The sequence below is a fragment of the Oncorhynchus gorbuscha genome, linkage group LG19 (assembly GCF_021184085.1).
Source record: "Oncorhynchus gorbuscha isolate QuinsamMale2020 ecotype Even-year linkage group LG19, OgorEven_v1.0, whole genome shotgun sequence".
Taxonomy (NCBI): Eukaryota; Metazoa; Chordata; class Actinopteri; order Salmoniformes; family Salmonidae; genus Oncorhynchus; species Oncorhynchus gorbuscha.
In genome coordinates, this window is record NC_060191.1 from 18,307,226 (window position 1) to 18,326,372 (window position 19,147).

Genomic DNA, 19,147 nt, shown 5'->3' on the forward strand with positions numbered 1-19,147 from the left:
GTGTACATATATATATATACACACACACGTAATTGTTTTTACAGAACAGGCTAATTTGTATTTTCTCTGATATTTAACATGGTGAATTGAAACCGTGCATGTGACATATATATGTATATATATACATACACACAGTTTTATTAAAGTTGATCATCCCTCTTTACATCCCCACTCTCCCAACATAATCACACCATTCCCTTACACCCCCCACTATGATCATATACTACCCCAATAGTCTCATCGTCCCCCTACCTCACCAAGCCGCCACACAATTCTCATATGGAAAATAAATAAAGGCCATAAAGAATTTCCTTGTCTCTGTGAGAGGACTCAACTGAAAAATAACGAGAATGAGCTTTCTGTTAAATAATTGAGATTGGGGTCAAGGAGCGGTCAACAAACTTACTCTGTCAGACAAAGTTTTTTTTTTAACTGTCAAACTAGTTTGGGTACATGCTTATTTCTGCATTCAAAACCCCTACGGCTGCTGCCTAAGACAATTTTGGCTGAACCAGAAGCACACTTGGCACCCAGACATAATTTAAACAGGATTTCAACAGTTTATCTGAACGGTTACAAAAATAGGTGCTTCACAGGGCTGGTGGAAACATGACTTCAGACAGAAAAAAATAGTTTGGAAATCTTAAAAACAATCCCAGTGAACCCCGGTGCAGTCACATTGAATCATTTGATCAAGTGGACTCCATAAATACAATGTTCAGTGGATTGGAGCGTTGGGGATTTCCTGGCTAGGGTTCAAAGTTCTTAACTTGTTTGTTCTCATGGCAACAGGTGAATAAATCCATCCCATGTTTGTGGAACAGGATTGCAAACATCAGGGTGGCCAACAATAAAAGGACCAGAATCCTCTTCTCTGTTTATGTCCCCTTAAACTACCTATTCTTATAGGGACACATACATCCTAGTGGGTAAACAAATGGTCTACTGTTGATATTAGACACAATCAAATATGTTGGCATATTGTTTCTTTTTTGTCACTTAGAAAAATCTATAGTGGAAGACAATATAAGTAATTTAGTATAAAAAAGTACAAAGGGTGAAAGAAGTTATTTTCTTCCTCATTTTACTTTATGCCTTTCTTTTCAGGCTGTTTCTCTTTCTTTACATCCACTCTGGATAACGAGATGGTGAGTGATGAGCCGGAGGGAAAATACAAATAGCCCTCTTTCAAATAGGGATAGAGTGTGAAACATCCGAGGCCCTTGTCAGCTCGCCCTCCCTCCCTCCCTCCCTCCCTCCCTCCCTCCCTCCCTCCCTCCCTCCCTCCCTCCCTCCCTCCCTCCCTCCCCTCCCTCCCTCCCTCCCCCCTCCCTGACCTCTTTATGCCCTTCTCTATCCCTGGCTCCATCTCTTCCTCTCCTTTATTGATTGCAAACCATTCTCTATCTAAACCTTTCTCCCCTCTTTACAGTATGTTAGAGAGAGCTTCTCCAGACAGTCCTAACAGGGTAGGCTCACTCCCACCCGTCCCCCATCACCCTCCCTCAGCGCGCACACGACCACAGTTCATCCTGGGAGTCAGTCCTCCATCTCGAATACTCCTCTGTTGGGCTGCGACCCTTTCCCTCAGACCCCTGAACCGCACACACCACCATTGATCTCTGTCGGAGAAACGTAGGAGTTGTCCACACGGCCGGGGTGGTGAGCCGCGGACCCCGGACACATCTTGATCAGGTGACCCACCAGGCTGACCAATAGCAGAAAGGTCAACAGGCCAGTGACAATGAGCAAGCGCTGCCTGGGGAGAGATGAGGGATGAGAAGCGAGAACAGGGGAGATGGGAAATGGAAAACGTTGGGAGCTAAGCATTGGAAGTGGTGTATTTGCGGCATGTAGAGCGCTTGGAAAATGTACATATTCAATCCAAATCCAACCCACTTTTATTATCATCATCAGAAGAGGATTCATTGATATGTTCCCCAAAAAGGAACATTTGTGGGAGGAGGAATTGAAGAGCGATAAGGCAGAGAAAGATGAGTAATGAATAAACAAACTTGAACCTCCCACTCCAATTGTGGAGAAAAACCCTCCACAGAGCATTTGGCAGAAACCATAGCAACTCAAAACAATCCCTCACTAGCGTATGAAAGGTAAGGGGTTAAATGCGTATGGCCCCTGCACTGTTTGTCCATTCAAGTATTAAAACATCAAACATAGCAGTGGACATGCTGTTAGTCACACCATCGAGGCATAACATATGATCGATTAAATGACTATGAATTTCTGTCAGAGCCAAGCTGTGAAAAATAGCATGGTTGTGTTTTGCACAATGGCCACCTGCATTGATTTACAATAGGAGAGCGACAGAGGGATTCAAAGGAGGGAGCGTGGCTGTGCATGCGAGGAGGGCAGTTAGATTGATTTGTAGGTGGTTAACAGCAGGGAGGGGGTTCAGCTGATATGACCTTTGGCACTTACTCAGAGATAAGGCTTGGATTCGTGTGTCTCCTCTCTCCATGTTGCAAACATCTGATTAGCAAGACAATGGCCAGCTGTGGAAACAGTATAAACAGCAATTACAGAAACCACTCTCCATGTCTAAAGTCTCATCCTCACACACCACTACGATGCTCACATTATCATACCAACTATAGATGGTCACTTCAGCTTCCTTGTTTGAATGCACTAGCTGTGACTCTCAGCTTAAATGGAGGACAGAGAAAATGACTAAAATGCAAAGAGGATGTAAAAAAAAAAAAAACAGCCATCAAAGTACAAATGCGACAATTTGTTATTCCTCAACATGGCCTCAAGCAAATACAAGCCACTTAACCTTTTACACAGTGTTGTGTTACAGCCTGGATTTAAAATGGATGACAATTAGATGGTAACTGGCCTACACACACACAATTTCAAAGTGAAATGACGCTTCTTGAAATTGTTACAAATTTAAAGTCAATAAGTATTTGACCCCGTTGTTATGGCAAGCCTAAAGGTCAGAAGTAAAGTTTTGCTTAACAAGTCACATACGTTGCATGGACTCACTCATTTACATTTGACATTTAAGTCATTTAGCAGACGCTCTTATCCAGAGCGACTTACAAATTGGTGCATTCACCTTATGACATCGAGTGGAACAGTCACTTTACAATAGTGCATCTAAATCTTAAAGGGGGGTGAGAAGGATTACTTATCCTATCCTAGGTATTCCTTAAAGAGGTGGGGTTTCAGGTGTCTCCGGAAGGTGGTGATTGACTCCGCTGTCCTGGCGTCGTGAGGGAGTTTGTTCCACCATTGGGGGGCCAGAGCAGCGAACAGTTTTGACTGGGCTGAGCGGGAGCTGTACTTCCTCAGTGGTAGGGAGGCGAGCAGGCCAGAGGTGGATGAACGCAGTGCCCTTGTTTGGGTGTAGGGCCTGATCAGAGCCTGGAGGTACTGAGGTGCCGTTCCCCTCACAGCTCCACTCTGTGCAATAAGTGTTTAACATGATTTTTGAATGACTACCTCAACACATACAGATAATTGGTCCCTCAGTTGAGCAGTGAATTTCAAACAGATTCACCCACAAAGACCGGAGAGGTTTTCTAATGCCTCGCAAAGGGCACCTATTGGTAGGTACATATTGAATATCCCATTGAGCATGGTGAAGCTATTAATTATACTTTGGATTGCGTATCAATATACCCAGTCTACAATTATACAGCTGCCTTCCTAAGTTACCGGAGAGGAAAGAAACCGCTAAGGAATTTCACCATGAGGCCAACTCACAGTTGAGTTGAATGGCTGTGATAGGAGAAAACTGAGGATGGATCAACAACATTGTAGTTACTCCACAATACTAATCTAAATGACAGAGTGAGAAGAATGAAGCCTGTACAGAATAAAACTATTCCAAAACATGCATCCTGTTTGCAACATGGCACTAAAGTAATACTGCAGAATATGTGGAAAAGCAATTAACTTTTGTATTGAATATAGTTATGTTTGGGGCAAATCCAATACAACACATTGAGTACCACTCCATTTAAGCATACATGTGGCTGCATGAATTTAATGGTATGCTTGTAATAGGGGGACTTGTTCAGGAATAAAAAAATAAAACAGAATGGAGCTTAGCACAGGCAAAAACCCTGCTTTCCACCAGACAATTTTCTTTCTCAAATATCAGTCAAAAGTTTTAGAACTGCTACTCATTCAACGGTTTTTCTTGATCTTTTTATTATTTTCTACATTGTAGAAAAGTGAAGACATCAAAAGTATGAAGTAACACATGCGGAATCATGTAGTAACCAAAAATAAGTGTTAATTCAAAATATATTTTATATTTGAGATTCTTCAAAATAGCCAGCCTTTGCCTTGACTGCCAAGAACGCGAAAAGCTTTCTCTCAACCAGCTTCATGAGGTAGTCACTTGGAATGCATTTCAATTAACAGCTGTCTTGTTAAAATGTCATTTGTGGAATTTCTTTCCTTCTCAATGCATTTGAGCCAATCAGTTGTGTTGTGACAAGGGGGGTATATAGAAGATAGCCCTATTTGGTAAAATACCAAGTCCAGCTCAAATAAGCGAAGAGAAATGACAGTCCCATCATTACTTTAAGACATGAAGGTCAGTCAGTATGAAAAATTTCAAGTGCAGTCGCAAAAACCGTCAAGCGCCATGAGGACCGCCAAAGGAATGGAAGACCCAGAGTTACCCCTGCTGCAGAGGTTACATTCATTAGACTTACCAGCCTCAGAAATTGCAGCCCAAATAAATGCTTCACAGAGTTCAAGTAACAGACATCTCAACAACAACTGTTCAAAGGAGACTGTGAACAAGGGCTTCATGGTCAAATTGCTGCAAAGAAACCACTACTAAAGGACACCAATAAGAATAAGAGACTTGCTTGGGCCAATAAACACGAGCAATGGACATTACTGGTGAAAATCTGTCCTTTGGTCTGGAGTCCAAATGGGAGATTTTTGGTTCCAATCGCTGTGTCTTTGTGAAACGCGGTGTGGGTGAACGGACGATCTCTGCATGTGTATTTTACCACAGTAAAGCATGGGAGGAGGTGTTATGGTGTGATGGTGTTTTGCTGGTGACACTGATTTATTTCAAATTCAAGACACACTTAACCAGCATGGCTACCACAGCGATACTCCATCCCATCTGGTTTGGCCTTAATGGGACTATCATTTGTTTTTCAACAGGACAATGACACACCTCCTGGCGGTGTAAGGGCTATTTTACCAAGAAGGAGAGCTGCATCAGATGACCTGGCCTCCACAATCCCCCGACCTCAACCAAGTTGAGATTGATGAGTTGGACAACAGAGTGAAGGAAAAGCAGTCAACAAGTGCTCAGCATATGTGGGAACTCCTTCAAGACGATTGGAAAAGCATTCCAGATGAAGCTGGTTGAGAGAATGCCAAGAGTGTGCAAAGCTGTCAAGGCAAAGGGTGGCTATTTGAAGCATCTCAAATATATTTTGATTTGTGTGGCACTTTTGGTTACTACATGATTCCGTATGTGTTTTTTCATAGTTTTGATGTCTTCACTATTATTCTACAATGTAGAAAATAGTACAAATAAAGGAAAGCCCTTGAATGAGTAGACGTTCTAAAACTTTTGACCGGTAGAGTGAGATATATTTTTTCAATTAAACTAGGCAAGTCAGTTAAGAACAAATTCTTATTTTCAACGACGGCCTGCCCTGGCCAAACCAGTGGACCAATTACGCACCACCCTATGGGACTCCCAATCACAGCTGGATGTGATACACCCTTGATTCTAACCAGGGACTGTAGTGTCACCTCTTGCACTGAAACACAGTGTCTTAGACCGCAGCACCACTTGGAAGATGAATTCTCCTTTCAACAGGACAATAACCTAAAACACAATGCCAATTCTACACAGGAGTTGCTTATGAAGAAGACGGTGAATGTGGCTGACTTACACTTTTGAAATTAAAATGGCAAATGTTGTACAATCCAGGTGTGGAAAGCTTAGAGACTAAGATGCTTCTACAAAGTATTGACTCACAGGTGTGAATACTTATGTAAATGAAATATTTCTGTATTTAACAAAAACATTTTTTGCAAAAATGTCTAAAAACAAGTTTTCACTTTGTCATTATGGGGGATTGGGTGTAGATGGGTCACCCCAAAAAATATATTCAACCCTGTTTGAAGTCAGGCTATAACAACAAAATATGGAATAAGTTAAGGGGTATGAATACTTTCTGAAGGCACTGTACATTTACATACTAGTGTAAACAAGCTATTAAGAAATTAAACTTGACATATACATATATACATATACAGATCCCTCCGATGTCAACAACTACAGACCAGTATCCCTTCTTTCTTTTCTCTCCAAAACTCTTGAACGTGCCGTCCTTGGTCAGCTCTCCCGCTATCTCTCTCAGAATGACCTTCTTGATCCAAATCAGTCAGGTTTCAAGACTAGTCATTCAACTGAGACTGCTCTTCTCTGTATCACGGAGGCGCTCCGCACCGCTAAAGCTAACTCTCTCTCCTCTGCTCTCATCCTTCTAGACCTATCGGCTGCCTTCGATACTGTGAACCATCAGATCCTCCTCTCCACCCTCTCCGAGTTGGGCATCTCCGGCGCGGCCCACGCTTGGATTGCGTCCTACCTGACAGGTCGCTCCTACCAGGTGGCGTGGCGAGAATTTGTCTCCTCACCACGCGCTCTCACCACTGGTGTCCCCCAGGGCTCTGTTCTAGGCCCTCTCCTATTCTCGCTATACACCAAGTCACTTGGCTCTGTCATAACCTCACATGGTCTCTCCTATCATTGCTATGCAGACGACACACAATTAATCTTCTCCTTTCCCCCTTCTGATGACCAGGTGGCGAATTGCATCTCTGCATGTCTGGCAGACATATCAGTGTGGATGACGGATCACCACCTCAAGCTGAACTTCGGCAAGACGGAGCTGCTCTTCCTCCCGGGGAAGGACTGCCCGTTCCATGATCTCGCCATCACGGTTGACAACTCCATTGTGTCCTCCTCCCAGAGCGCTAAGAACCTTGGCGTGATCCTGGACAACACCCTGTCGTTCTCAACTAACATCAAGGCGGTGGCCCGTTCCTGTAGGTTCATGCTCTACAACATCCGCAGAGTACGACCCTGCCTCACACAGGAAGCGGCGCAGGTCCTAATCCAGGCACTTGTCATCTCCCGTCTGGATTACTGCAACTCGCTGTTGGCTGGGCTCCCTGCCTGTGCCATTAAACCCCTACAACTCATCCAGAACGCCGCAGCCCGTCTAGTGTTCAACCTTCCCAAGTTCTCTCACGTCACCCCGCTCCTCCGCTCTCTCCACTGGCTTCCAGTTGAAGCTCGCATCCGCTATAAGATCATGGTGCTTGCCTACGGAGCTGTGAGGGGAACGGCACCTCAGTACCTCCAGGCTCTGATCAGGCCCTACACCCAAATAAGGGCACTGCGTTCATCCACCTCTGGCCTGCTCGCCTCCCTACCACTGAGGAAGTACAGTTCCCGCTCAGCCCAGTCAAAACTGTTCGCTGCTCTGGCTCCCCAATGGTGGAACAAACTCCCTCACGACGCCAGGACAGCGGAGTCAATCACCACCTTCCGGAGACACCTGAAACCCCACCTCTTTAAGGAATACCTAGGATAGGATAAAGTAATCCTTCTCACCCCCCCCCCCTTAAAATATTTAGATGCACTATTGTAAAGTGGTTGTTCCACTGGATGTCATAAGGTGAATGCACCAATTTGTAAGTCGCTCTGGATAAGAGCGTCTGCTAAATGACTTAAATGTAAATGTAAATGTACATATGTAGAGGACTGGGGATGTTTTAGGGTTACTCTAGGTTGTGACATACATCCCAACATGACCAGACTAAGCCCCCCCACCTCTTTCACAGGGGTCTAAATATTTTAAACTCCTGCGCGTGTGCTGTGAGTGGCAGCCAGGCAGTCAGTAGATGGTGAGGGCCAGTCAGCTCATCATCCTGATAAGGAGCACTGTGCTGGGCTACATTGAGACTGAAAGGGGGGATCAACCTTCGAGGACATGGGATGAAGGACTGCGGGAGGGGGTGAGTTATAACACACGAGAAAGTCAGAGGGAATGAGTCAGTGTAGTGTTGCGTTGATATGTTCCAACCCCCACACATAAAAACACCACCAACATAGAACTAGAGTAAATAGCAGAGATAGTGTGATCCACTATCTCTGTGTGATGCACTGAGATAAACAATGCAGTGTGCTGAGGAGTGAGATGACAGTCTGCACGTGCCTGTCATACATCAGAGTTGACGAGAGCTCATGAACATATCGCTGCTATGCCCTACATTGTGACACAACCAGCAGAGTAAGGGAGGGGGAGACCGACAGTGAGTGATTCCCAAACCTTCCATAACAAAGCAATCACCTACAGAGAAATTAACACGAGTCCACTAAGCAAGTTGGTCCAACACAATCAGACCCAACCACATGAGAAAACAAGAATACATTTCCAATGTGTCAAGTCATAAAAAATAAAAAGCACAAACTAGAATGGCAGAATACCTGGTGGCAAAATACCTGACCCCCGTGACTGACCCAAAATGAAGGAAAGCTTTGACTATGTGGGCATAGCCTTGCTATTGAGTAAGGCCCCTTTTGTACTTCACCAAATTTGCACATCGTTACAACTGCATGTAGCCATATGACATTTGAAATGTCTATTCCTTTGGAATTTTTGAGAATGTAATGTTCAGTGTTTATTTTTGATGATCTATTTCACTTTCTTTGGCAATGTTAACATGTTTCCCATGCCAATAAAGCCCTTTGAATTGAGAAAGCAAGGCCAACAAGTAACGAACAAGGAGGGAGGTAAAATGACAGACAGGAACAAGAGAGGGGAAGAGATGAAATGAGGTAATACATGGAAGGGAAATGAGTCTGGGTGTGCTGGGACAGTTGAGATCATCTCAGAGATAAACCTTCCTGATTTGTACTACAACGAAAAAACATAACACTAGACACACAGGACGACCACATTAGGGCTGACCCCAATTAGTCGACAGGCTGTTGGTCGACTAAGACTAGACAAAAAGGTGGCTTAGACTAAATCCATTTATGTTTGATCCGAAAATGTGGTCGGAGACTCCGTATGGAGGGTGTGAGGCAATTTACGGTGCCTCCGGAGGGCACGCAGAGGCCACGTACCTGACAAATGTAACAATATGGAGGGCTCTGTATAGCTCCACATTGACATGATTGGTTGACGGTTGATGGGAGTGTTACATCCTGTCTAAACACAAACTCACCGCGAAGTGGAAGTAGTATGAATGCCCTGACTTCTGCAGAGGCCGTATCTCCGTAGATACTGCATGGCCAATGCAGACTTCGGATTGACCACGAAGCACCCAGATGCGCTTCTCTCTCCAGAATGCGCTCTTCCACCAATTTGTGCACATTCATTGTTTCATAACTTCATTGTGTGAATCGTTTGTGTTTGATTGTTAGTGTATATCAATTCCTTATTACATAGATCACCATTTGTACATTTGCCATTAATTGCTCATCTACAATGTTTGTTCGGCTGGGTTATTTCTGTTGATGCATTCAATATATTATTCCTTTTAGCGTTCTCATTGTCGGAGTGGACACATTGTTTGCAGAGCGCACAACCTATGCAACACTTGTGAGGAACAAGTTTTGGTTTATTTCAACCCATTTACGAGTTCCGTCAATTTAGTCACTGTCTTTTTTTTGGAGCGCTCCTGTCAATGTTGAGTAAGGACGTGCACCTGATTACGCTTAGAAGTAGACCTATAGGCTACCTGGCCTGCGGACAACTTTAAGCATATAATTGTGCCCATTTGGGGATCTGATAGTATTTCTGATTGGCTTAACCACCACTGTGGTGGTTAAGCTGTGGAGCTTCTCAAAGTAATGTTTTCACCTCGAACAGCAAGCAAACAAAGTATTTTTTATATGCATTGAGAATGACTATAGTCCCTCAATATATTTCAAAAATATTTCCAGCTCTCTCCCTTCTGAATACAACTCAGTGTGAATGGAAAAATGTCATGCTCTGATCCAGTGGAAACGTCATTGAATAGGCCTACCCGATTACTTCTCATCAGTGGTTGACTTGGAGGACTGAAATAGGTCCTGGTCTCATTCTGGGTGCTGGAGCTCAAGCAGTAGGAAATTTGAGGTGTCGGTACTCAGCTCCAGTGAGCTCCTGTCCAAGTCAAGCACTGCTTCCTATCACTTGCACAAATAGCCTACAGCTGTGTCTGTCCAGAGCTCACAGGAGCCTGAAACAGAGGGCCCAGAATATTTTATACAATGTTGCAAGTTTGCTAGAGCAAGCTTCAGACCAGACCCAAATTAATACAATGTTTCAAGTTCATTGCAGAAAAGCCATGCATAGCCAATATCATTTATAGGATATTTTCTACCGGCAGGCTGCAATGTTTTTGTTTGTTGGCTTTATGTAGGCTATTTTTACATAGTTGACCAATGGCAATAGAAATTACTTTTAAGGTTTGTATCATTTTAATTTAGATATAATTTTGATTAACCACATGACAATGATTGAAATAAAACGTTATTATAAATGTGCATATGAAAACCATAACTGGCACACAGATCGGTAGATATGGTAAGATAAATTGGCATTCCACATGAAAAAAAGGTTGCCGACTCCTCGTGCAGCCTATTACCGGCAACTTCAGGAGAACAAAGGCAGAATCTGAAAAAGCCATCAGGAGAGGGATGGTTGGGTCAGGTTAAGGTTTTTCTTCTGGTTATCTAGATCTCTGGCTCCCTCTAGAGTCATTTGCGTCTTATTTAATCAAACAGTGAGCTTAAAGTGTCAGACAAGCTCAATGCAAACGGTTGATTTGATCAAAATACATAGGATGTGTCTATATGGAAAAATACACGTTTAAAAATATCGAACCAATCGATTGGTCGAGGGAACAGACGACGTCGGTCAAACTATATTTTTGTTGTTGTTGGGGGCGGCCCTAGACTACGTACAGCCAACTGAAACATATCCTGAATCTCTGTACCATGTAATAATGGGGAACCAATAAAACAGAAAACCTATGCTAGCAGGCTTTGAATGAAGTGGTCCACAAACTGTACAAGACACTTTACAGGATGACAACTAGGAAACTATTAGTACTCTTTAGAGATTGAGGTGCAGACATCATGAAGAGGCTTGTAACCTCTTTATGCAGTATGTTGTGATCCGTTTACTGCAACTAAAAGTGCTCAGAGCAGGCGCGGGTGTTACGGGTGGCCTCATACCACTGTGTGGGGAGGGGAACACAGGAAGGGATGTAAGAGACACCAAGGAAAGAGGATGAGATGTCACTGGAAAATACAATAAAGCTTTAAAGTTAAGAAACTTCCTTCTTGAAAACCACTGCTCTAGCTTGCAACATCAGGGGTTAGTACCAATGTTTTGGTTTCCTAGACCTTCTAAGGGATTTGAAGATACTGTTCACCATATGTAATTGTCACATACATGTATAACTAGTCCATAATTCATGGGAACTACAGCAATGGTGTACATGAAGAGTGAAAAGGCTCTGACAGACAATACGACTTCAACAAAAGCTTCATTTAATCTCCAAAGCAAAAGGTATTCAGTCCAGGATTTGGTCATCAGAGGACCAAGGAAGTGATGTAACGTAGGCTTAGCCTATTAGGGCTAATGCGTTCCAGCTGTTCATTCAGAGATTTGAAGCGAGACTATTGGCAAAACTCGTACAGAGAGGGAATGTTCTAGCCGGACCACTGGGAAAGCTTTTGTTGATCACCGTTATCCTTGTGAGACTGGGAATAAGGCATAACATTGGAAGTGCGCCAAGGTGCCATTATCGAAACAGGTGAGGGAATGTCGGGGAATGGGAAAGAGAAATTAGAGATTGAGAGGGGATTACGAATTTGCTTTGGAGGATCATAAAAGGTTGTTAGGTGTACACCAATCAAGCAGGCTTACACACTTATCCTGCCACACTACTACTACTAGCAGTACACACACCCATGTATAAACACACCTTGTTCACAGGACTCACCATGGAAACCAATGGGGCAGCTGCAGCCACCGTAAACAGGGTGACACGACCCCGTTAGTGCAGCCGTCCACCATAGAAACCCAAATCACACACTTAGAGAGAGATAAAATAAGTTAAGACACAAGTAAGCTGTTATCGGTGGACGGTCAGATACTGTAGATTTTGTAGGGAGTATTACAGGATATGAGGACATGACCTCACTGTATAAAGTTTTAGGTAGAATACAGGTTTGGTCAGGAAAGTAAGGAGTGTATTATAGGACCATGGGGTTGGGAGAGGGTGCAGTGAGTGAAAGAAAATGTGAGGGCTAGGAGGTGTTAAAGTACTGCCCTGGAATGTGGACTTTATAACTACCAATCGTAATTGCCAAAGCTCGACAGAGTACATTCTTCACAAATCATAGGGTCCTGGGGACAAGCAACATGTTTCACACCAGGAGAAATTACAGACTTGTTGTGTAAACAAACCAAGCCAGAAAGAGAGAGAGAGCGGCTGATTACCTTGGCCGCAGTTCGCCCCTCTCCATCCAGCATCACACGCACAGCCATCTGCACCAGGAGAGAGATGAGATAAGAGGAGAAAGAATAGATAAAGAAAGAGGCAAGAGGCATTTCATTGTGACCTCAGAGCTTGTTCAGAACACAAGAGAGAACAACTGTACCCACTCCTCACCAGTCATCACTCATCCTGTGTACAGACACCGTGAGCACCGCAGGCGGGCGGTTGGCACACCAGGTTGTCACAGCCAGTCCCATTCCAGCCCTCCTGGCATTGGCGGTGCCCATCGATGTACATCCCGTGACTGCTGCAGTCCTCAGGCTGGCACTGGGGCTGGAGGACACACAGGATGGTGGAGACCCGCCGAGGGCAGCACCACATGGGGTCTGAGACACTGAAGGAGGAAACCGATAGGCGAGATGGGGAACATGGAGACAAAGAAAGCAGGTGAGAGAATGAATATCATGAATAGAAATTGCAGTGTGTCAAACAGCAACAACATTTGACTAAAATAAAAGCCACAAAAAGCAGCTACATAAACCTTGTAATGTTATTGCAATGAACATGTGACCTAAGCTCTCTGTTTGGCTTACCAGTGGTCTGAGGGGTAGCTGGTCAATGAGCCATTTGCCACGTAAGTGGAGGAACCACCCCCATCCAGGTTGATGGCGTTGATGACCCCCTGACCTTTCAGAAAATGTGCCAACTCCCAAAGAGTCATGCTAGAGAGGAATGAACAGTTGGTACAACACCACTAGTAGTACAGTACCATAAGGCCATATAGGAGAAAGGTACATGCATTTAATGCAAAACAAATCCATAAAGATTTCTGAAGCAATTGGAGAAGGTCAGTGGTTGGACTGATATGCACCTAGAGACTGTGCTGACTAGATACGATTTATTGACTTTATATGGCCTGATATTGAGTGGAGAGGCCATGGACATGAACAGACATGTCCCCTTGTGGTCTTTTCAAAGCCATTTCTTTAACAAACTCATGAATCTCTAGGTCAATGAGGTCATTTGTTCATTGCACCGGTGCAGAGAAAGCCAGATCAATAGAATTGATCAGAGCCTTATTACTTAGCCCTATCTCTTTCATATGCCTAAATGACCCCACTTCTGTCTCCTATCAAACCTGCATTGTCCAACCTGCATTGTTTCACTTTGACCACGCATTTTCTCTCCCTCCCACTGCATTCCCTTTGCCTCCCACAATCCTCTTTCCACTTCCCCCTCAACCAGTTACACCGGTAACCCCCCCCATCTCTTTTATATTTTTACCCTCTGTGGTCCGTCTGTCCATCTATGTGGAACAGGCAGGGTAGTCTAGTGGTTAGAGCGTTGAACTAGTAACCGGAAGGTTGCAAGTTCAAATCTCTGAGCTGGCAAGGTACAAATATGTCATTCTGCCCCAGAACAGGCAGTTAACCCACTGTTCCTAGGCTGTCATTAAAATTAAGAATTTGTTCTTAACTGACTTGCCTAGTTAAATAAAAGACAGGATCAGTTTCCCCTCCTCATCATGACCAACAGCTGTCATGGTGGAAGTTCTCTGCGTGAAAATGTAATTGAAGCATTCTGGCTGAATTTGATAGAATACATCATTGTTGTTTTTACTTAGCCAGAATGGGCAAACAGTGTTTCACCATACGCATTAGTGAATTGTGCCACAGGAAATGTCTCTTCATATTTCTAAATGTATTTTTTATTGTGTATTATGACAACTATGTTTTAAATGGCCATGTTATATGAGTGATGTGAAGCCAAAAACAGATTTCTACATAAAGTCTAGGACAAAGTTACCGCTAAGTGCTAACCAAAAGCCAGTCCTGCTTTTTACTTCCTAATCTAATGGTTGAGGAAGCCGATGCTAGATCTGCACTTAATGGGAGACTTTACCTAAAGTAATATTAAAAGATGTCAATACTAACTATCTACATACCTCTAGCATTTTAAGTAAGTATGGCTAAATTGAAGACATCCTCAGTATCCTTCAGTAGCTACCTGTCTCCTTGCACACTCAGCATCTATGCTCTGGTTAATGTAGACCTGGCTGTCTCGGAGCAGCCACACCACCCCACTGTCCTACTGCACAATGGGGTTGGCCTCATCAGAGCGATAACTTGAGGGAAAGAAGTAGAGAAACAGGGATGTAAAGAGGGAAAATCAGGGACAAAAATGAGGAAAAAGTAAATAACATCCTCCAGTGCCATCTCAAGAAAGGAATAACCAACTGTGGAACAATGTGCTCTTGAGAGCACATACTTCGATACTCATGTTAAAAAGGGTACACTCAGCAATCTAGTGAGATAAAACATTTCTAAAAGGCAGCCAAAAGCTCAAGTGCATTCTAAATCTCCGTACACATCAGGGTAGCCTAGTGGTTAGAGCGTTGGACTAGTAACTGAAAGGTTGCAAGTTCAAATCCCCGAGCTGACAAGGTACAAATCTATTGTTCTGCCCCTGAACAGGCAGTTAGGCCACTGTTCCTAGGCTGTCATTGAAAGTAAGAATTTGTTCTTTTTTAAATGACTTGCCTAGTTAAATAAAGGTTAAAAAAAAATGTATTTATTTTTTCGCCTGGCTAGCTTTGTTGGCTTCCACAAGAAATGTTTATACTTCAGTTTGTGACAGTTACATATCTTAGTGTTGACAGCCCTCAGGCTCTGGTCTATGAAAATCTATGGGGGGGTGAGATGTGGGGGCACATTGGACACATTGAATGCTTTGGTGAGTCTGCCCATACAATATTACATCAGCCACGCCACAACAACCAAGCAGCCGTCTGTTCCAGGTGGCTGGTTTTATTGGTTCAGGGACCACTGCTTTTTTCACTGCTCTTATTTTTCCCATCAAACATGCATGAACGTAAACACCCTTATCTGGTTAACAGGAACATTCCAAGTTAGAGCCATTACTCTACACAGAATGACTGACAGGTCAACACAACACTTCTCCAGGGAACAGGGAGTCCCGTCCTAATCTAATTGGTTATGTTCCAAAGTAGGCGTCATATTACGCGATAGGGTTATAAACATAAGAACTTCATATTTTATGATAACAGGATCAATGTTCCACAAACTCAACTACAAGCCTTGACAGCATTTGTCTAGAAAATTTCATGAAGTGCAAATTTATGTTAGCTATTACAACCACAAATGGAGCTCAAATTGAGTAGAGAGATTGAGAAGGAAATTTTACAAGACCCGGCAGCTCTTACCCAAAAAACAGTGTAACGTCCCTCCTGATGCAAAACTGGGCATTCTGCTCCCCTCGACTGTCCCTCACTTGCACCCCGTCACTGACTACATTCCCCAAACACTCCCATTCCTAGTACCAAAGAACCCTCCATTCTGGGCATAGAGACACCTGGCGGCGTTAGCCGTTTCCTCCACCGCCTCCCGCTGGTTCACCCCGCACCCCCTGGGCTCCAGCACAGACACCGTCCTCAGTGGGTCGTGGACCACTGCAATGTGACCTGTGGCAGGGAGGAAATCTTTTCATGACAAAAGCCTAATATTGTAATGGTATGGTGTTTAAAATGGTGTTTAAAACTGTTGAACAGATATGGAAGAAAAAAAAAGTACATTTTGCCATAAAGAATTCAAATGGGGTAATTGTAGGGGTATTTTCAAAATGTCGATTTCCTCCACTGACCTGTGACCCATCGGGTTGTGCCAGGGACGTCAGAGATGAAGAATTTGACTCAGCTGCGGGCACCCCAGTGTGGTTGCTGGTGGGCGACGTTGCCATGGACAACGGGCTGGCAGTCTCGGACATGACGGTGGGAGTGCGAGGGTCCATGGTTATGGCCGTAGGAGTACGGAGATACCTGGTTGTTTCAACTTTATTTATTAATGATACACTTGTCTTGAATTCATATTGCATTAAACGTTAAGAAAAATAGACAAACTGCATTCAAAGAAATCAAGATCTGCAGCAAAACTGTTTAGAACTTGTTTCTTTAAAGTAAAAGCACCGGTCACACATTTGAGTTTTGTCCAAAACACTTTCATCTCACAAACAATTGACTTATTATCAGTGGGTAAATGTGTCCATAGATTGTTAGTCATGTGAAGAAAAAAAATAAGAAAAAGCCTCGGGCCACTTCCAACCATCCTTGGTACGTCTCAACGCTCATGATACGTGTTAATAAAGATGCACTACGCATAAATCGCACCTTATTTCAGTCTCAGTAATAAAACAAACAAGTATAGTATCACTGTACCATTTAAACCGCTGTGAAATATATTTTCCATAACCAAAAATATTGTATTTTTAGCCATTTAAAGCTTGGTGTACAAAACTGAAAGACGTAAAATTAAACTAAAACGGAAAGCATATAAATAGGGCACATAGACCACATCACCTGCGTCCTAGACTTGCTTTTCAATGAGAATGGGTCTTCTATACCATTAGACAACATATGGCAGCTTATGCTACTTGATAAGATGAGAGAAACGCTGGAGGGGTGGTAGTAACAAAGTAAAGACAGGGTCTGTAAAACCAGACAAACTTGAGTTGAGAATCTATTACTAGGATTTGATTTACATAATTTGAGATACAAGCACAGGACTATACAACACTGCCCTCTAGTGTTGATGAAATGCAACTACCGGAACCTTCAAGATGAGTTGTGCTTAAATGCCGAGAAGAAACATCTCTGCCTCAATGAAATTACATGTGTACTTTAGATAATATAACATTTGTAAAGCATATGGGAGGAGCATAAAAAAATGCTCATATTTCACATTAGCAATGACAAGTACAATGTACAGTTGAAGTCAGAAGTTTACATACACCTTAGCCAAATACATTTAAACTCAGTTTTCACAATTCCTAACATTTAATCCAAGTAAAAATTCCCTGTCTTAGGTCAGTTAGGATCACTTTATTTTAAGAATGTGAAGTGTCAGAATAATAGTAGGGAGAATGTTTTCAGCTTTTATTTCTTTCACCACATTCCCAGTGGGTCAGAAGTTTACATACACTCAATTAGTATTGGTAATTTTGGGTAGCCTTCCACAAGCTTCCCACAATAAATTTGGTGAATTTTGGCCCATTCCTCCTGACAGAGCTGAGTCAGGTTTGTTGGCCTCCTTGCTCGAACACACTTTTACAGTTCTGCCCACAAATTGTCTATAGGATTGAGGTCAGGGCTTTGTGATGGCCACTCCAACAAATTGACTTTGTTGTCCTTAAGCCATTTTGCCACAACTTTGGAAGTATGCTTGGGGTCATTGTTCATTTGGAAGGCCCATTTGAGACCAAAGCTTTAACTTCCTGACTGATGATGTCTTGAGATGTTGCTTCATTATATCCACAATTTTCCTACCTCATGATGCCATCTATTTTGGGAAGTGCACCATTTCATCCTGCAGCAAAGCACCCCCACACCATGATGCTGCCACCCCTGTACTTCACAGTTGGGATGGAGTTCTTTTGCTTGCAAGCCTCCCCCTTTTTCCTCCAAACATAATGATGGTCATTATGGCCAAACAGTTCTATTTTTGTTTCATCAGACAAGAGGACATTTCTCCATGTAATGTTGCAAACTATAGTCTGGCTTTTTCATGGAGTTTTTTTTATGGCTTCTTCCTTGCTGAGCAGCCTTTCAGGTTAGTCGATATATGACTCGTTTTACTGTGGATATAGATACTTTTGTACCCGTTTCCTCCAGCATCCTCACAAGGTTCTTTGCTGTTCTGTGATTGATTTGCACTTTTTGTACCAAAGTAAGTTCACCTTTAGGAGACAGAACGCATCAGGAACGGTTTGACGGCTGCCTGGCAGACTTGGCATAACTAGTGTGTTAACAAGACTGGGGTGGTTGAAAAACAAGTTTTAATGACTCCAACCTAAGTGTATGTAAACTTCCAACTTCAACTGGATACGTTTATTTCAGATAGGTCCTCAGCTTGCAGTGACGCTAAGTGTACGAAAGACTTCTTCATTTGACTGAACATGTTTGCGTTAATTAAATAGCCTATTCACACAGCCTAGTAAAGTCACACAGGGAAAACATACGGTTGTCAGACAAGAATGACTTCGCTCTTTACTGTTGCCACTGCACTAGATAAACATAAATCAAGCAAGTGCCTGACTTTAACTGATCAAAATATTAATGAATTCGTTTATTAATCCCAAAAAACCTGGCAGAACATAGGCAGGGAATAATTTAACCTGATGCATTTTACTCAATACATTTTCATACTGGTCACCATTGGAAATAGAAACTACAACCATGACATTGCAAGCTCCATGCTCTGCCAACTGAACTACACGGGACCATCACGTCAGATGGGTGCGGTGTCCTCACAGGCTGTCCTAACAAGATTCCGGTCTGCCTCCTTGAGACAGCAGCCCAAGCAATCTAGCTAGCGAGCAGGCTAGCGCTTGTTCACTTCTGAGTCTGATTGTGAACGTTTTGCTTCCGAACTAGACACGACGGCCCTTACCCAATATTGTTGCATTCCGAAAGCCAAATACCATGCCATATCAGGACCAATGCAAAGTGACAATTAATTGAAACTGTTGCCATATGACAGCATCGAAATTTACAGTGTGTAACTGGCTCACTCTACTTTTAAACTCCCATAATCATAGCGAGGGAAGTCAT

At 43.2% G+C, this 19,147-nt stretch overlaps 1 pseudogene; it reads right to left on the reverse strand.

Moving 5' to 3' along the window:
* Positions 1–1,364: 1,364 nt before the first annotated feature.
* Positions 1,365–19,001, reverse strand: LOC124006033 (annotated as a pseudogene).
* Positions 19,002–19,147: the final 146 nt, after the last annotated feature.